The sequence below is a fragment of the Siniperca chuatsi genome, linkage group LG3 (assembly GCF_020085105.1).
Source record: "Siniperca chuatsi isolate FFG_IHB_CAS linkage group LG3, ASM2008510v1, whole genome shotgun sequence".
Taxonomy (NCBI): Eukaryota; Metazoa; Chordata; class Actinopteri; order Centrarchiformes; family Sinipercidae; genus Siniperca; species Siniperca chuatsi.
Window position 1 is genome coordinate 5,046,221 of NC_058044.1, and position 21,257 is coordinate 5,067,477.

The 21,257-nt window shown below is 39.5% G+C and overlaps 1 protein-coding gene across 3 annotated transcripts in view; it reads left to right on the forward strand.

Moving 5' to 3' along the window:
- elfn2a (extracellular leucine-rich repeat and fibronectin type III domain containing 2a) overlaps positions 1 to 21,257 on the forward strand; it is a 243,497-nt gene that overhangs the window by 166,351 nt on the left and 55,889 nt on the right. For 2 of the 3 annotated variants that reach the window (XM_044189672.1, XM_044189673.1), the window contains one exon: positions 11,377 to 11,425. The gene's annotated coding sequence lies outside the window, so the exon portion shown is untranslated. Of the gene's footprint in view, positions 1 to 11,376; positions 11,426 to 16,257; positions 16,379 to 21,257 lie in introns of those variants that run through there. The other variant, XM_044189674.1, reaches the window with a different exon arrangement.

The following is a 21,257-nucleotide window of genomic DNA, read 5'->3' on the forward strand; positions in this document are numbered from 1 at the left end:
TGGTAGGATTTTATTGATACGACTATTCTTATCGATCCTCTCATTGGTTCAGCTCTTTATTGATACTCTTATCTTTCTTTTCTTTCATTACTAAATATACGTTTTTAAAAAATATTATTATTTTTTATTATTTAAAAAATAATAAATTCAGAACAGGATTAGAATTAAATATTTTAAAGATAACTCAATGTTGTTTCTATAGCAGCACCAGTGTTTACAACAGCAAAGTCACTGTATACACTCAATAATATCTCACTGGAAACAAATCTAAAATTAATAGATTAATAAAATAAAATCAGATTCCTGACATCAAAATACTGAGTGATGTCTGCGTTCTTTGTCTTTCTAAACATCACTCAGTATTAGTCCTTCCTCCATCCTCCTCCCTCTGCTGCTGATGTGATTCACTGCAGGTAAGTTACCGCTGGTAGAGAGAGGAGAGGCTGGTTTGTGGCGTACTAAGATAAGCAATTAGACTACATACAGACAGTTTTGTTTTAGCTTGTTCGTAACAATTCACTATTACAGGGCTCCAGACTAACTTTACACATTGGTGGCACTCGCAGTTATATCCGCGGATTGGGCGGGCCGGGTCATAAAAATGAACATTCTGATTAACAGCAGATGGGTTGTGGGTGGGTGAAATAAGGTGAAGCCTCTCCCCATTAAGAGAGACGTTGTGCACATTTACACACACGAGGCACAACAGCGTAACTTCATTGATTATTTAAATCTCCCGACACGGGGACAGGATCGGTCAGGATCTAATGTTAATTAATGTTCTGTGTTCTACACATCCAAAAGGTCACACACATAGTACAAGTTCTTACAGTAAAACTGTTTGGAGTAAAGCAGCCGTCCTCCTGATAAAACCTGAGCTCCATCAGAGCTGTATAAAAAAATGTATTTCAGAAGCTAAAAGTTTAATTCTGTTTCCTCTGGAGAGTTTCCTCTGTCCTGTCAAGTCTATAACTACAGTTTTTAGTTTTGCTGCTTAAATGTCCCACGATAATTGCTGTGACATTACTGCGCATATGGAGACATTTAAAATGACTGACAGCAGCCTCTCTAATCATTAAAGAAAATTGTTAAAGAAAACACTCATACATCAATACAACACACAAAGAAATCACCTGGAAAGCTTGCGCTGCTCGACATCATTTAAATGGAAATATAGCCTACAGGGACCGATAGAGGTAGAGAGAAATGTCCATGCTGGTGCGGGTCTCGGATCACATCAGAGCCGATCCGCACATCACCAATGCACACCCAGTTGGTGTTTGTTAAAACATATTTTTATACATTATTTTTTTAATCAGACCTGCTAAAATTTCAGGCATACCAGTGTGACCAATGAAAATGTTTAGTCGCACTTGACAGCTTTTTGGTTGCCCTGGAGCCCTGTATTAGCCGAGCTAGCTTGCTGGGCTTGTGTAAAACATGAGCAACTGCAGACAGAGCAGATTAAAATATTGCTTTCTACATGTTCACATGTTTATGCTTGTTGAACAAGTGTAATGCTAAAGTATTGCTTTTTACTCGCAAAAGTTGTTGTCAACCTCCAGGCCACCGCAGCCTGTCTGATCTGCTGACTGTGTGTGGGGGTGTGTGTGGAGGAGCTAAGCCCAGCCCTAACACAGACAGCAGGAGAGGCTGCAGCGAGTGTGATAATACTACGGTGATTTAACCCCAGGGCCCGTTTAATACCGGGTTTCAGTACCAATCTCTATTCACGAGTGTCTGATCAGTATGTGCAACTCTCAACAGAGATGAGAAGGATGGCTCGCTCCTTAGCTACTTCCATCATCATCTTGGAAAAATACATGTGTTTAATTCTTTTTTTAGGCAAGTGAGCTGCTAGATTTAATTGCCTGATGTGGCACTTTACTTGCCCCAGGCAATCCTTATTGTTGAGCCCTGCAATTGTGACTGGCATGAGCGCAGATTTAGTGCTAACTTGAGGGTTTTTATCTCAGATCGAAGTAATTTGTCTGGGACAGGCAAATTGTGGCAACATTCTTGTAGTCTGCACTAGCCTTTACACAGAGATCACAAATGATGACTGGATGCTGGAACCCTGCATTTTTTGCATGTGTGTGTTTGGGTGTGCTGAAGACTGCAGCATGTAATGAAACAAAGCTGCTTTCTCCAAACCACACCGTTACTACAAATGCTGTAAATTCTGAAATATGACCATCAAATACAGTTATTACAGTAATTAAATTGGCTCAACTTTTCAGTGAGCTGCAGTTTCTTCCAACTACTTCTCTTGCTAAAATGGTAGCTTACTCGCAGTCAATGTAGCTGAAATGTGCAGTTGGTTAACAAGGAGTTTGATCAGACATGCAAGTCTCCATCCTCCAAAAGCATTGCACTCATCCAAATAATCTGTTTATCAAGATTTATACCGCGGCCACAAAACATGCTCATTTCTGAATGACTGGTCAAAATCATGTAAGAGGACACCTCAAACAAACAATCTACATAAGTGTATAATGTAAACTGCAGGTAACCTTAGCAACAGTGCTTCTGCTTGACACTATGTTATCAGCTAACTCTCACTAGTGAAACTAACCTACTCATAGGTTAAACTGCTGCCCAACAAACTGAATTTGTATGTGTTAAGTGGCGATGGTATAAGCACAATAATACACTGAAGTTTTCCGATATACTAAAATAATGGACTCAGCAGAGGAAAAGCTTCTTTGCTTTTTCATCTCATATGTTATTTTAGTATGTCAGGACACCACGTCATGTATTACTGCTTACTGTAGTAGGAACACGGCCAATACACAATACATTCACACGGCAATGTGACACAAAGATACTCAGCCGGATTCAAACACACACTCAGACAGTAGACTTTTGTGTCTCAGGGTGAGAAGCTACATTTACTCAGTGAGGGTGCTGAGCTGAAACAGCAGAAGAACTGCTGCCCTGAGGGAAATACACCACTGGCTTCCCTTCCAGACTGCAGCAGTGATTAATGTTTGTGTGTGTTGAGCTGGTGTGTGTGACTGTGATCATCACAGTGGAGGATGAGTGTGTGTGTGTGTGTATATTGTAGGAGGCGTGACGGGTGGTGACTCACATGTGATCCTTGAGTTTTTCAGAGAACCTGACAGCTAAAGCATGTATTGTTTCACCTGCATCCATCATTCTGCCTCGTGGCTCCGTCAAATCAGCAGCTTCGAATCATACCCGTCGATCTTATCATCTCTCTCTTTCTACCCCACTTCTTTCTCACTCTTCTCACTCCATTTCTTTCTTTCATTGACCCAGGAATTGTGTCTCTCCTCCTGCCCGCTCTCATTGATTCAAGCTTTAAACTTTCACTCTCACTCACTTACCCAGGTGGTGAAGTTGAATTACAGTCATTACCTTGCTGTTTTTCTACACACTCACTCAGTACCTGTCTCCTGCTTTTCTCCTCTCTACTCGCTCTTAAGGGGGTCCAGGACACCAAAGTGCGCCAGTCCACCCTTATTTCACCCTTGTACATATTGGGAGGTGGTTGGGGAATTGTGAGGTCAGAGCTGCTTGTTGTGATGTGGCCAACTCATCACTGAGCATGTCTCACCCTCTGTGTCGAAAAGGGTGAATCTGTTTTTAACCAGCGGCACTACACAAATGCTTTGAGGACGAGTTGTTTGTGAGCTGCTGTTGCTATGCGACTAAAACCTCCATAAACTTGAAGAACATTTTCCAATCTTCTAATTTTGACACACTCTTTCTTTTAATGGACTCAAGTGAAGATCCCAGAGTGCAAATAACGTTAATGTGGACAAATGTTTAGCGCCTCTTGCGTGGCTATTATATTTGAAGTGGAGATGCTCTGCACTTACAAAAAAGACACACTTTTCAACACACATGTAATCACATCAACAATAAACTATAACACTCTGATTTAATGTGTTTTTGCAGTGTTTTTATAAAATGTGATCTCCCCTGTCGTGGATAAGGTACCAGGTGGAAAGAAAGTGTAAAGCTCTGTGAGGCAAATCTTTTCTTTCGGCAGCAGCAGGAGAAAAGCACTTTGTGTGTTGTTACAGCTGAACCAAATCAATTAGTTGTTCAATGCGTGAAATTTGATGGACATGGCACCAGTATGATTTAAATGGACTGAATAAAGGCTTGATAAATGTCTACATTAAAAATACTACACTATGTCTCATTAAAAAGCTGATTTGAAAGAAAGTTGATGCGGGCACCTTTGTTGAACGTTTTGGAGAAAGTGGGAATGGTAATGCAGATGCCCAAATAATAGCTAATTGTTCTTAAGACCCCTTTCCAGCAAGTCACCCCTTTTTACCCGAAATGAAATAAAACAGTAATTATATACAGTAACCTGTCATAAGAACTGGCTAAGCATATATAGCTCTTTTTTAAATATCTTTGTTTGAAAGTGGTGTGTGAATAGGGCTCATTATTTTTGTTTTGGATTTTTCAAAAACCAAAAACAAAAAAACTTTTAACAGAATCAATGAAAATCTGTGAAAAGCAAAAAGTGAATCTTAATATACCTTTAAACTATCTAATTTGATTTGCTCTTTGCACACAAGGAAGGAAATGCCTGCTTTTAAACATCAGCAGCTCAATCTGTTGCCAGGTCTGTGAGCCTCACTTCAATTATAGAGATTTTGGCCACTCTTCAAATTTTTAAGTCAAAGTGAGTGAGTAAATTGGGCTCCTGTTTGAGTATGCTAAAGAATGAAGGTTAAGAGATTAATGTCAAAGGAAGGTGTGTGTGTGTGTGTGTGTGTGTGTGTGTGTGTGTGTGTGTGTTCTTATATCCCAGTGGGGACTTTAACCTGAATGCACACTAACCCATGGGGACTTGTGTCACCGTGGGGACAAATATGGAGGTCCCCAGGGGTAGAGACTGCTTTTTGAGGGTTAAGACTTGGTTTTAGAGTACAGGTTACAATTAGGTTAGGGTAAGGAGCTAGGGAAAGCATTATGTCAATGACTGTCCCCCATGGGGATAGTCAAACAAACGTTTGTGTGTGTGTGTTTGTGTGTGTGCGCGCGCACTTGCGTGTACATGCATGTGTGTTGATGTTTCAGTGAAGGATGAAACAAACCCATCGCTCTGTGGGGGTTCAGCAGTTTATGAGTTTGACACAGCAGGAGGCATCTGCTGGTGTCTATGTGATGTTTGGCTCTGTGGGAGGTATTCTATAGCTGACTCAAAAATTGATTCTCTTGTTTACAGTGAAGTCACAGGGTTTAGTCTCAACAAACTGAAGGACACTTTTGAAATTAATAAAAAGACGCTGACACAGGAGACCCATAACATTTCATAAAATGTGCATTAACTCTGAAAAGTATATTGCATGTTGTATATGTGGTATAAATAATGTGAGGGTTACATTGTGAAAGAATTGTGTCACTTTTAATTCCAGACACACATTGTTTCTTCAGTTTATCATATAAAAAGGTTAACAAGTAAAACTTAAAATAACCTATGTTTACATATTCCTTACAAGGAACCTGTTGTGTACATGGAAGTAATTACTGCCCTCTGTACTGTCACAAAATGTCTGAAGTGCAACACACATCGGCTGTGCCACTTAGCCTCGCCTTGTTGCATGCTTGTCCATACGTTACCACACACTGGACGCGCCATACAAACAACGAAGTAATGAAGGTACAGTATTCGGTAAGTGTCTGTCCATAAAAATGCTGCTTTTCAGGAGCGGTGATGAGCGTCGAAACTGAGAAAAAGGCCATAGGTGAACCCTGAAAATTGCGTCAGGCCACAATAATGTGCATAAACATGCCACCTATGTGAGGGCTTACATAGAAAACAATGGGTGTTTTGACATGAATTATCCAGTGTGTGTTGCCCTTTCAGTAGTAAGTCACTGTGTGACTTTGACGCAGGAGACCTCATATGAGTTGTTTGGTGAATAGTCAAATGGGTATTTTGTCGTTTAGGTATGAGGACTTGCTAATGAGTTTGGACCTGATGACCTGAACAGAATGCAGTCAGTTACAATGATAATGCTTCAAAATGAGCCACCATCACAAAAGCAAAAAAGCCTAGATGAAAGCCCTGGTTACTAGGCCACTTTCCTTGCCTTTTGAGACATGCCTCTGCTCACTGAGAACTACCTACTTTGGAAACTATAATGTGCACAAAATGAGTAATATTTCACAAAAAACATAAAAAAAAATACTATGCACAATTAAAATGAATTACAAATTAATGAACTTTGAATTATTGCAACTTACAAAATTATATTGTTAACACTGGCACAATTACATTGGCTGGGTAAAATTTGATTGGATTCTTCTGTATTAGTGTTAAAGTATTTATTAAGGCGTAGTTTGTTGTTATTGAGATGAGATCATTTTGTATTCTCCACACACTTTTTATTTTCTCCATCTCATCACTTATTCTTATCATTTTTCTTTTTTATCACCCTATATGAGCACATAAATAAACACTAAACTCTGCAGAACTCCCTGACTTGCCCTTCCCAAAGACTGTGAGACAAACAAACTTTGAAGCATACCAGCTAACTCCTGTACACCCCTTTTTGGAGGTATAATTTTTATTTTTTCCTATTGTCTAGTCTTTCATAGATGATGGGATTGCTCTTGAAAATACTTAGGTGACTCCGGTACCTGGATTGGTGGTGTGTGAAGGAGCGGTAGGGTGCCCATTGGACTGTGGATAACAGGCTATGATTTAAAGCATCACCTTACTTGGATGAGCTCCTACACACATCAGCCGCAGTCTGGCTGCCTCAGTTGTTCCCCTCCTGCTGAGAAAATTCAGCTCCTTCAGAATGGCAGTACAACATTTTGCTGTGTACATCCTTTTCAGCACAGATGATATATACACTTGGCAACAAGAGCCAAGTGTGTGAATGTGGCAAAGGAATTTGTGTGTGGTGTTGTGCTTCTGTTCCTGTAAGAAATGGTTGCCAGTTCTTTGGTTTGAGGCATTGTGAAAGCTCAAACACCCAAACACAAACAAAACGAGATTTGTCAATGGAAACTCACATTACTTAATTTTTATGACATTGTACCCTGTCCTCCAACTACATTAGAGATTTTGATGTAGGAGATGAAAATCTGTCTGTATGTTTTGCTCAACTTATTGGTGTTGTAGCATGAGTCACCATTGGCAATTGGATGTCATCATTTTAGTTACATCCAGACAAACTTAGAGCCACACTGCAATTAGAATATCACAATTCAAGGCAAATGCTGAACACTGAGGGGCGAATTCACAAAGAATCAATTACTGAAATAGCATATCAAATAACATGGTTAAGCAACGTTTGAGTCAAAAAATGTTATAAGTGCAGTTACAAGGACAATAGCCTACTTTCCACTTATGTGGAAAGAGATGTTTGATTTGAAAGAGAACTTATTCTAATTATAATTATAACTTTTCTAATTATCTAATAACTCCCCCTGCTCTTTCATTTGTTTCAATCTGCGGGATGTCTCTCGTTTTTCTATGACTCACTCTGTATGGAGTTATTGTTATTTGTGGTGCTTTAACTGTGCATTCTCCCTCATGCCTCTGCGTGCATGGAGATCTGTTTTCTCTCCTACTCTGCTCTATGCTGGACTGTTACTGTGCGTAACCACCATGCCTTCTCATAGCAGCAGGTTTTATGTTGTTTTCTAGTTTCATTCCCTCATGGTGAATATCAGGCATTGTAGTGCTCTGTGCTACCTGTGCGCATATGATGTACTATGATGCGCTATTGCTTCACCTAGCTACAATCACTGCTGCCATGATCACTGGAAAGTGCAGTTGTGACGCCTCTTTATAAATGCGCTTCAATTACCACCAACTCTCTGAAGATGCTAATAATATCTGCGCATGGCTATTGGCTTATTTGCATAGAAAGGGGCCAATTTTGCACCAAATGTATGTATATTAACTAATGTACATACCTGCAAATAGCACCGGAGACGCTATTTGTCAGCGCAGCGCAGTTAGGGGTGCAGTTTGAGAATTACACTGATTCTTTTTGTCGTATTTGTGCAGGTTTAGTGGCCTCAAAAGCCAACACATTGACTGCATGGTTCACTTTCAGCACTCTCATCAACTTCGTTTCCAGCAGCAGGAAGCAGCTATGTTCAGCAAACAAGCTCTGATAAACCCACTGTATGCTGCCTGTCCAGCAACAAATGGCAGACAGACAAAGTTAGCTATTAGGTGTTGAAGAAAGTGGAACATCTAACAGCTAAAGAGCCAGATTTTTTGGTGTTGATGGAGACAAACCAGAGCTAAGAGAAGTGGAAATATTGGACTTGCGGTCACTAATTGGCCAAACATTACATGCTGTTAATCGCACAGCTGTATTTGTCAGTTTGTTTTGGAGTTCTTCTGCACACAAGTTGCCAAACATCTGCTAATACAGCTTTAAAGGGGTACTCCAGTGATTAAGTATTGCACTTCCATAAAGTTGGGGGGAGTCACGAGAGACACATTAAAAAGAATGGTCAACATTAAGGCCGTAGAGACCAATATATCCTGACTTTTGGTCCCAAGCATGGGTCAAGCTCCAAAAACCCTCCTGCACCCTACATGCCCACATCCTAAGAAACCTCACATCTCCAGTTTGTAATGTAGTCTTTCTGTTGAAGTCAGAAGCCTAAGCTGATGGCATCATCAGGGTTACTTTTTCAAACTTTGGAAAACTCTTCCAGAGCCACAGAAGACATTATACAACTGTTTTCATATGCTGAGTAGTACTCATTGTGATGAGTAAACTGAACTTGTGTAAAATCGGTGGAATGCCCCTTTAAGGGTAGCATTTAGGAAGAGGAGAAAAAGCAAGGCTCTCATAGTGCTGCTACCTGTATCCCTTTGATAGTTTTGGAAATATCACAAAATACACAAGTGTTAGACATCGTTAGTATCATCCTGTATTTATGTTATGTTGATTATTGTAAAGAAGACATTAGAGTTCAGATATTATATATCTTAAAATATTAGAATGTGAACTCAAACTATTTACCATATCTGTGAATTTACATGTTTTCCATTTATGTTATGGCTGCAGGTGTATTTTTCTGTGTCACTATGCATACAGTTGAAGTAGATAAATATGCTGAGTTTAACCTAATTCTACCATATACCCCAAACGTCTTGGGTATAGGCCTTAAAAAGCACTTTGAAGATATCCTCAAAATGTCCTGTCTAAAGTTGGATCTCTCTCTCTCTCTCTCTCTCTCTCTCTCTCACACACACACACACACACACACACTATTACCTCAAAGTCTTGATTAGCGCTCTTACACGAGTAGCATTAAGCTCAAAATACAATGCCAGTAATTGTAACAGATCATCTGCCAATGCGTGCAGAAGTTCAGCTGGTAGAACAGTTGAAAGGTCTGGAGAATAGGTGTGTGTGTTTGTGTCAGTGTGCATTTATCTGTGTGGTTCCTCTTCATTCATCTTGTGTTTGCTCAAGTCACCTATCCAGTGAAGACAAATTAACTCAGCATTTACTTCCACTTAGTCTAAGTGATGAATGATCTGACAGATGGTTGCTGATTGATGGCTGATCAGTAATTCCAATATAGACTCATCCATTCCCAACAGTCCTCTCTGATAAGGTGTTCTGTTCCAAGGCTAAGCTTCAGCTGGATAAATCGAGTGACTGAATTCCCAACTTTGAACAGAAGTCTACAAACACGCACACCCTACGGTGATTGCACACACTAGTCATCACTGTGCACAAAAAACAAGTGATTTTAAGTTATCATTGATGATTTTTAACTACAACATGGATATTTAAACTTCTTTTGGAAGTAATGATCTGTCATTTCATGTGATATCCTTCACTGATACTGTTAGAGATTTGAGTTTCTAAAGTATATGACTATTTGAGTTTTGGGGTAATTTGATGCATTTGTCACTTATGGCTCAAATGATGAATTTAGAATGCAGACAAAATTGAAAAATTTGAAAAACTAATTCACAGAGAGCAACCATTTGTCATTTTCTGCTAAGTATGGGTCCCCACGGACTGACTGAGATGAATGAAGATGAATGGGTTGAAAGCAACATATAGACTGCACCAATTTTTCCTGGGATCAACTCATTTTTCAACAAACAAGAATTTATCTGAGACAGTAATTTGAAAGATATTATAATCACATGCAAATTCTGCTCACAGTGGCTTTAAGATGAGAGGAAGAGAGTTGCAGCAGGCAGCTAATCTTGACATTCTAGTGTACAGTTTGTGGTCAGAGGACAATTTTGTCATGTTTGTGTATTGCACTAATTAATGTTCAAACCAAGAGTGGGTGACATCACACTCACTGAAGTCTTCAGCTGTCTCATATAACTTACACTTAAATGGTATTTCAATTACACTTTTTTTCAGAAAATCTAGCCTTTAATAGTTAAGCTTGACAAGCTTTGTTGAAATGCGTAAAACGACAAACAAGAATTACTTCTTCTAGATATGTTTCTGTTAGAGCTCTGTTTTAATTTTGCTGGCTCAGTGATGTGATGCTTTGATGCTTAATTTCTGTAATGTTGCTGTGTAGGACCAAAGTGCAGAAAAAAAAAGTGAACAAACAAACGAAAAAAAAAAAAAAAGGCTATGGTCTGCAAGGACAAAAATAACTAAAACTGTCCAAAAAAATTAGGCTACTATACTATTGGCCATTTGTCCCACCAGTAGGTTTCCAATTCGCCAGTGCCGGAACGGCTTTGGATTAAGCACCCTGGACCTCGGTTGAGGCGCTTTTATGCTTTCACAACACTTACAACTAATATCTCTGACAGCCAAATCCACCCCAAGTCAAATCTTGTACTTTAAAGAAACATTTAGCTTCATCAGCCTACCTTATATAATGTACAGTACAGGAGAACAAGTGAAGTGTTTTCAGGCTTTTTTGCCCCCAGCTTCATGTCACACTGATGCCATTACATTGATTCATACTGGGGAGCAGCTCATTGCTGCTGTAGTCTCATGCTGAGCAGTCTGATGGTGCTTGTTTAGGAAAGTAAGAATTACGCATTCGCTCTCCTTTCCGAGAGCTTCGGAGTCCAACCAATCGTCTTTACGTCATGGGCCCATTTTTCTAAACATTTGGCTTCCGCCACCCCCTCAACTTGTTTTTTCTGCTCGTCACCACAGTTATATTTTCATGAGAAATCTCTATGATTGTGTCTTTCTGTTTTGTTCCTCCATGTAAAGCCTGCCCAGCTGCTTCGTTTCCTATTTAGCTCTCTTTGATGTAAACAAATGCACCAATCAGGGACACTCTCTTCTAATTATCCTCCACTCACCGTTCTGTGTTAGGCAGGGACCTGCCCCTTCTTCTGTGGATGACACTAATGCTCGATTCAACTTTTTTTTTTTTTTGCTTTTCTGTTTATTGTAGGCTTTCATTACTGACGACTGGCAGATGATCTAAGGACATCAAACTCGAGGTAATTATTCCCTTTGTCTTGTGCTCTGCATGAAGATGACACACACCTGCATTACACAGAGGTAAACTTCAGGACTATAGTTTGTCCACCGTAAGGGACATCTGTAGGAGTTTTTCTTTAGAGTGAAATTATGTTTCCATGATGCACTTTAACTGATACAGCAAAACATTTGTTCTGGTGGGTAAAATGACTGTTCTGCACACTTGGGGATCATCAGGTCAGCTCCCACAGTAGCCAGAGCGTCCATCTTTGTCAGTGTGTCCTTGACCAAAACACATGGGAGCCCTGCAGCTGTGAGGGTGCTGATGCTGCAGTCTGTTTAGTGACATTAATAATGTTCTTATGAGAGTTATTAAATAAGGACATAGCATGCAGCCTTTCCATGTTAAGATTTAAAATGGCATGCCTTCATTACTACTTTAACAGACCTTTATGTTGGATGTTTTGGGTTACATACCAGGTGACATGATGGCACAGTTGTTGCTAATGTTGCTAAGCACTGTAGTGACCAAAAAGCTCATTAAATGTACATGGATGTCAAAGGTCAGTTGGAGCATCTTACAGAAATACCACAGAATAACAATATACCTGAATTTAAAATAAATAGATTGTTTGTTTTAAACAACATATACAAATATTTAACTAACATTATGACTTTTTCAATTTGCATACCTAAAGTTTTTGCAATGCTTGCTTAAATGTTTTTTATCCTTGAGAAAAAAAAGGGTATTTTCTTTTGGAATAGCCTCAACTCAAAATAACATTTGTCAATGACAATGACATTTGTCCTATGACTAAAGCTTTCCATTTAAAGAAAGAAAAATCTGAAATACATCTTAATTAAAGCACCTTTGAAGTAACTCACTCAGCCCTTCACTTCTCTTCTACTCAAATGCTATTTCACTGTTTTTGACAAGTTATGAGCTTTCTCTGTGACACTTAGCAAACAATTATTGTGTATGTGGCCAGCTGGCGATCTAATTTGCTTTCAATGGGCTTATAAGTTATAATGTAAAATTGTGATATTAATGTCAACTGGCAGCAGATGTTCTGCTATTATTTCTGAATAGCACATGTTAGGGGAGATGGAAGTTTTATTTTTCAGTTCTGCTCTGTTGCAACCTGCAGGTGGTCCCACTGCAAACCATATGAATGTAGGCAAAATTAGAAGACCTTTGAGTTCACTGAAATGCAGACAGCATTTCTGTCTGGAATTTGCACCTTGTAATCAGGTAAAAATGATTGTGGGACAAACTTAATGGCATGTTAGACATTAATTCCAATTGCAGGGACTCCTTTAGAAATATGCATGCTTTAGATCTCATCATATCGTATCGTATTTTTAAAAAGAACATTTGAGGTCACTGTGCATGTGCTCAAGAATTAAGTTCTCAAGAGCGTGAACCAACTAATGAGAATCTTTGCCAAGTTGACAAACTCACAGAAATGGGTGATGAAAAATCCATGAATTACACTAACGTGAGTCTTGATAGACATTAATGTAGCACTAGAGCAGGAACATTTATCCCAGGGCATCTTAGTACAGTATGTAACGGCCACTGACTAAAACAAACCTACTGCTATACTTTCTGGGAATTGTTCCTGGATTACATCCACAGATGAGGAGAGAATTTAAATTTTAGCACACTGATAGACTATAGTGATACATTGTATGAATGTATAGTGCACATACTGCACTATATACAGTATATACACTTCAACTTTTGCACCCATGCAACTGGAAACAGTATACGTTTGAGTAATATTCTGCAATGGTTATATATAAATACATTTTGTTATTTATTTATTTTTATTCTTTAAATCCATTTTGAAGTAACTCAATAGTGATTAAACTTGACACTGTGTGTCTGGTGATGTGTTCTAAATCAAGACGAAGCCACTCTTGCGCCTTTGAGAGGCTGTATTTATGCACAGTAGTGGTTTGAGCTAAATATTTACATTATCATGCTAACATGCTCACAATGACAATACTAACATGCTGATGCTATGCAGGTATAATGTTTACCGTGTTCATCATCTTAGTTTAGCATGTTAGCATTCTAAGATTTGCTAATTAGCACTCAACACAAAGTACAGCAGAGGCTGATGGGAATGCCATTGGTTTGCAGGTATTTGGTCATGAACCAAACTATTTGACAAATTGAAATTTTGACTTGATGATAGAGATAAATTAAAAGTCAAAGGATCACCAAAGTATCACAATTTATACTGTGGGGAACATGAATGTCTGTACAGATTTTCATGGTAGTCTATCCAATAGTTGAGACATTTGACTCAACCAAAAATGTCAAACTGATGGTGTTGCTAGAGGAAAGGTCAGGGGAGCAGCCACATCTCTAAGCTCTATCCTCTGGGAACCATGGATATATATTCAAAATTTCATGGCGATCCAATAGTTGTTAAGATATTCCACTCTGAACCAAAGAGGTGGACCGACTGACCGACCAACTGATCGACATTGCCACAGTGTAGCCAAAAAAACCCAAAAACTGGTAGTTAACATGAGCAACGGCAGCCACTAAAGCTGAACACAAAAATGTCTGTGGACAAATCCAATAAATAAAAAAGAAATAAAAAGAACAAAGGCCATATTGGCCTCAGTATTTGATTGACAAGTGATCTTTGGGGAGTTAAGTACATTGTTGCCAGAATGAAAGAAGCGAGAATCTCACAGATTGCCACTTTAAATGTCATTAACAGAAATGCAAATGAGGCACAATGACCCCCCTGCCCTGCCAGTAATAGATATGTAGCATTTTGGAATGAGTCTCTTTGTACATTGATCTCTATAATTTTTGTTCCTCTGGAAGCGCTGACTACATTTGTCACCTGGGCTGACAGGCCTTCTGTTGTGTCATATTCCCTGGTGCGACAGATGTCTGGTTTGTCCCCCAGTGTGTCACTCCCAGTAGACAGCTGAGTACCATTGATCTGTAGCTATTGAGTCATTATTACACTAATTAGTGTAGGTTTGAAACACCATGCACAGGATAAAGAAAGAGACAGAAAGAAAGAAGGCTTTCAACCATCAGCCAGCGATGGCTGATCAGATAACACCAAATGAGAAGAGATGAGAAGAACTAAAGTTACTCTAGTCTGAGGGTGTCAGAAAGAAAACTAAGAAAATGCCTGAGGCAAATACAGACCTCAGTAGACTGTAGAAAATGTTTAGCTATTTCATCTTATAAAATATGTCCTTTTGAACTAGTGTGGAAATCTTGGGGGGCAGGTGCGCCATAAAAGCCACCATAGGACAAATAATGAAGAAAAGATCCCCCACTCTGTCAGAGGGTTACAACCAGAGCACTTTTTTATAACACAGAAAACCCTACCTCAGGTCATTTCTTCTCTCAAGCTATTTCAACCTAAACATAAGTTATGCCACTGCCTTAACAGACTGAGTTGACTGGCCTGGTTCAGAATTTTGTCCAAAGTTTTTAATTTATTGTTTTATTAGTTTTAATGCAAATCTCCTTGATTGAACTCATTGAACTTGAAATCGGTACACTTCGGACATTGGCCTGTATTTTCACAGCGTTGTCATTTGTTTTTATAGACTTGTGCAAAAAGAGATGTTATGGCCAAAGCCAGTGTTATACCAGGATGAAAGGAAAATGTTGAAAATGAAGAGCTGTGTAGGTTGTTTGTGTACCAACCACAGCTACTGATATCACCAATTCAATTCAATTCAATTCAATTTTATTTATATAGCAGCAATTCATAACAGAAGTTATCTCATTGCACTTTTCCTATAGAGCAGGTCTAGACCGTACTCTTTATAATATTAAATACAGAGACCCAACAAATCCCACCATGAGCAAGCATTTGGCGACAGTGGCAAGGAAAAACTTCTTTTAAGAGGCAGAAACCTTGGACAGAACCAGACTCAATGGTGGGCGGCCATCCGCTGCTGCCGTCTTACCACAGTTAAACAAGTATGTATACAAAGAAATCTCCATCTTGTAACTTTCTTTAAACTCTACGCACTACACTGCCACAGTTATGCACACACATACTCCAACTTTGGAGTTATGACAGGTCAGCAAGATTTGAGCAAATTAAGAGACAATGAAGAAGAAACTTGAAACAGAGACAGGAGAAGAAAATAGGCAGAGCAAAGATGGAGGGAGGGAGGGAGAGAGAGAGAGAGAGAGAGAGAGAGAGAGAGAGAGAGAGAGAGAGAGAGAGAGAGAGAGAGAGAGAGAGAGAGAGAGAGAGAGAGAGAGAGAGAGAGAGAGAAATTTGCTTGTTATGCTGCCGTCATCCTGCCAAGGCAACTCGGAAATTTGCTTCGTCTATATTTAGCAACAAAAGATAGCAAGAACCTAATGCACACACACGTACACACCCACATTTACACTCTCACATACACACATACCTTTGTACTTGTATCTTTGTGAGGACCGTCACAGACATAATGTGTTCCCTAGCCCCTTACTCTAACCTTAACCATCACAACTGAATGTCTAACGTTAACCCTTACCCTCACCCTAACCATAACCTAATTCTTACCTAACCCTTAAAACCAAGTCTTAACCTTCAAACAGCCCTTTGAAGTTGTGAGGACCGGCCAAAATGTCCTCACTTTCCAAAAATTTTCTCACTCTAGGTAAAAAACGTGTTTCAGTCCTCACTATGTAGCAAGCACACACACACACACACACACACACACACACACACGCAGGCTGGTTGTTGACAGTTAGGTCTGAAGTGGATTGTGCTCATTAGGTGGGGTTGCAGATTGGTTTTTATTTATAGCCAGCAGCAGGCAGCAGGCTCAGCAGTAGCAGTAGCAGCAGCAGCATGGAGGTGTTTGAAGAAGCACAAGCCTCCGGTGGGCCATGCTAACAAGATGCATCCGGAGCTGATCGCTTTCCGAACTGCAGGAGTTCAATTCTGATAGTTAGCATGGTGTGGGGTAGTATGATTCAGGTCAGTTATTTATACTTTTTTTAGGTTGTATGATTTAGGGTTGGCCAGTCTATAGTGATATATATATGGATGGAATATGTTATAAATACACTGGCACAAGTATTGCAGTATGTTCTGTTGCTATGAGACAGAGGTGTTCCCATATTGTACTAGCAAACATTTGAACTTTGCCAATTGTTGCTGTTTGAGTACGTGTTCTTGTGTGTGTGTGTGTGTGTGTGTGTGTGTATTAGAAAGGCTTGATTCCTGCTTTTTGAAACAATGTTTTTCCATTCCAACTGAATTAATTTCTCTAGGGGAGGTGGGGTAATTTTAACATTAACCGCACTGGCCAGTGATTTTAATCCTGTCCGGAGCACGTATGTGGGTAATTTTTCACCCCACCACAGGTATAATTACAGCCACAATTACGGCGAACTCGCTGGTCCTCCTGTAATTTAAATCCCATCCGTAGCGACATACTTGTGTTTTAAAGAGGATCCTTTACCCATGTGAAGAGCTGCTTTTCCTTCTACCTTTTTCTTCAACCATCAGGAGAGCAAGACCCCATGAAAGCTCATTAAATGGGATGTTGTCAGCTATAGATAAGTACTGGTATTCTCTTTTAAGCCCTGTGTTTAACCTATATGTGTTTACATTTGGCAATTGGCGCCATTAAAAGCATGCCAAATTAGTTATTAGCAGTTCCTGTATGCAATGTATCCATGGATGTGCCTACAACTATCACTGGATTACTTTAATACTAAAATGATGCAGATAATAAAAATGCGAGGATTCGCAGGCAAGTTCTGAAGCATATATATTTCGATATGATTTAAGCGTATTTAAGTATGTTTATTTGCAATGGACATCCTCGGGAAGTGTTAATCCCACTGATTGATATCAATATGTGTTTCATGTCTGTGTGTTACGATTTGCCTAAATTAACTAAACTGGGCTTTACAATCATGTTCATGACCTTATGGGACATACGGTATACTGTCATGATGCGTGTTTGTGTCAATAGATAAAAACTAATTTGTATCTCCACCAATCCTGAACATCTAATGTTGCTGAATAGATCCCAAGTGTAACTATCTTACGAGCATACAAGCATAACTATCTTTGGTCTTTAAAACTTTACACTGGAAATAGGCTCAGCCAAAAGTAAAAATACAATATAAGAACGACTACTATCGGTAAGGGATAAAACAAGTATGTAGGGGCAGAACTGACTGGATTGACGGTTGCTCTGCATTAAATTTCATTTAAATCTGTTAAAAAGTTTTTGAAGTTGTGCAAACAAACAGACAAACAAGACTGAAAACCTAACCTCTGAACAGGAAGCAGACAAGACCTGTATAAAAACTTGGTGAACATTAGCATTGGGATTGTATTCATAGATTGGCTTGGTTTACCATTCACCTCCTGGAGCTCCAGTTTGGCGTCATGCCTGCCTGTCACCTCAGCCTCAGGCTAGGTGCTACTTTTGAGGTAGTCAGCTCCTCAAGATGAGTGACACATGTTGGTTTAGAAGTGTTGGGACAGAATCTTGAATATCTAACTGAAAGGGATGAAGGTGGGGCTATCAAAACACTGTACTGCTGACTCAAGGTGAAAAGTTGAAAACTGGGAAAACTTTGCAGCAGCAGCAGCCAAAGAATACATGAGAGAAAGAGAAATATAAACAGTATAAAAGGGGAGTGAACATATCAGAATAGAATTTGTGAATGCAAGTGATTCTGTGTGTGTGTGTGTGTGTGTGTGTGTGTGTGTGTGTGTGTGTGTGTGTGTGTGTGTGTGTGTGTGTGTGTGTGTGTGTTTTGGCCTTCATAGAATAACTATACCCAGGCTAATAATCATGCTTACTAAATATGAAAGTGATTTAAAGTGTAATATGGCTTAAAGCTCACTGAGTCAAGAGACTGCAATGAACCTTTGCCACGGAGTATACTAAGTCTGCACTTTTCACTCTCTTAACACCAGGGTTTTGACATCCACATTGCAGCCAGTGTTGACACCCAGAGGTGACAGGCCTCCATGGTATTACCTGTTGACAGGAACATCCACTGCACAAGCCAGGAAAAAGTTTTTCCTTTCAAAGTTGCGAATCAGGCCATAAAGGATGGAAATGTTGTGTGTACAATGGCAGCCACTCAGAATTGCCCCTCCCAACGGAAGGCCTCTCGGCTGCCAGCCGACTGGGAACCAGTTCCAGCCAAGTCTCAGCCATTGGGAGTCTCCCCCTTCCTCCTGTTTCCTGACAGGGCATGTCTAGATTCCACTGTAAACACCCCATTAATTCAATTGAGTGTCAATATGAGATAGCGCTTCCTTCACGAAAACACATTGACACATATACACATGAATGAAGGGATATGAAGGGAATTTTATTTCAGCCAAGTACCCAGCAAAGACCTTGCTGGGGTCAGCCATGAATCAGCCTGGGCCCTAGCATGACCCAGCTGGCAATTCTACGTGGCTGGATCTGTATAACCGACACATACTAAAAAGGTATGCTGAATGGAGCCAAATGCAGACAGGTGCTTGTTAATCTTGTTTGAAATTTCAAAAAGACTAACCTTTTCATTAAACATTCAAACACAATAAAAAACATAATGAAAACAGGAAAAAAATATTTTACACCCAGGAGCTTCATATTTTTAACAGTAAATTTTCTAATGTGTCAAAAAGTGGCACAAAAAAAGAAAAGAAACTTTAGAATCAGCTGTCATATTTCATCATTGGCACGTACTCTTTGTAAGAATACAATATGAGTCAGTCTACCTGTTTGGTACATTGCTTGTCAGTTCTATTCAAACTTCACCATCGCCTGGCATCTGTTGTCTGAATGTGCCCTTTCATTCCCATCTTACTGACATAATACAAAGCCAACATTAATTCATTCCCACTTCACTTTTTCATTATCTTCATCACACAGCTGTTCTGAAAGAATTCACAATATAATGTGTTTAACTTTAGTTACACAAGGTACTCACTGTCTGTATGAATGCATCCATTCACTTGCTCAAGTAGCCACATTCACACTTCTTGGTAGCAAAGCCAACGGCTGTTCTGTACTGGTGTTAATTAGTTAGTTTTGAGAGGAAAAAGTTTTTCTCCAAGCTGATTTGTAGAATTGAATGTACAGAAGTCCACATATTTGTTAAATCCCTAAAAGATTTAAAAAAAACTATGAAATAGGGGATAGTAGTCTAAAGTTAGAGAAGTGGCCTCATGACTAGAAGTTGTGTGAAGGATAATGAGCGAAATGGTGCATTAGGTTATTTTTATTTGACTTTTAGTACATCAGGATGATCTCTTGAGATCTTAACACTCATTGTGAGGCTGTTTTGTGTCCGACAATAGATGGGTGTAGTGGGCAGCTGCCAACTCAGTCAACTATCCCTGGATAAATAAATGATGTTAAAGGTCAGTTAGTTTATCTTGGCCTCATGTTACACTCCATCTTTTACAAAATAACCACAATTTGGTTTTAAATATTTTTTGAATGAAACAATTCAAAGCTCTTTATTGCATCCAGGGATCACTTAGCAACACATTACTGACATTTATTCCTTTGGACTGCTGCTAGAAAGAAAACAAGACTACAGTGCTAAGTGCTACACAAGTAGCACTGTGAGCCTGGACTCTGGCACAGTGGTGTTTTGAGCTAAATTCGAATGTCAGCATACTAACATGCTAACATGCTGATGTTTAGCGGGTATAATGTTTACTACGTTCACCATCTTAGTTTATTATCTTAGTGCTAACATTTGCTAATTAGCACCAAACACAAAGTACACCTGAGGAATTGTCATTCACCTGCTCAGAGCAGGTCAACAACTCAGTGCACTTTTGTTCCATAATATTTTGGTCACTTTGTTTGGTGAAGCTACAACCATATAAACCTCCTTAAAAATCATACAAACCCGTTGTTCGTCAGGAACAACAGGAAAAAAAAAGTTGTATTCTGATTATGGTTTTAGTGCCAGCCAGACAGAATATATCAATGAGTGATTCTTACCAGCTGTGTAATCCACAGTTACATTGTTACTATTAATAATAATTATTCTATTTTTTACTGCAAATCAACAGGCATTTTGGATTCTGACACACTGAAAACCGTTAACATAGTTTCATGAAAAACAGTGTAGCTGCTGTATTCATATTTGAAACTCTGTATGTCCCAAACAATGATAAGTTTCCTCTGTGGAAACCTCTTCTCAGGGTTCCCAAACTGTCATCATGACGGGAAGAACCCTGTATTTAAAGAGGATGAAAGTAGTGAATGTGATTGGCCTTGACTGTCCCAGACACACCAACCTATAATATATGATAATGTGTTCTTTCTGATCCCACCCCATATCCAAGTATGCCACAGGGGCACCAGGCAAGCCTGACCTCAAAATGACCAAAAAGTGTGCTTGGCACACTTGACTGTGATCTGTGATCTGTGATCGAAAGACCGACATTTCCATCCCTACAGCCGTGCCATTCCTGTTCAGTCAGTGGGTGTTGCTGTCTATGGTAACTACTGCATCTAGTGACAACAAGCCACTTTTGCAGCTGCCACAGAATTACAGGATCCTGCTTGTTGCACACTTTTTTTATTCTCTCAGGAAAAAGCAAACAACACCAAATGTAAAGTCTTCAATATAAGTAATGAATAGGCTATTCATTCCTCCGTGGATGGCAGCACTGTCCTGGTGATGTACTGTTCAGTTTTCACCACCCTCTGTAGAGCCTTACTGTTGACGGTGGTGTAATTGCCATACCAGGCTGTGATGCTGTCAGTCATGATACTCTCAGTGGTACACCTGTAGAAGTTGCAGAGTATCCTGGACTCCATGTTGATCCTTCCCAGCCTGCGGAAGAAGAAGAGCCGTTGTCTTGCTGT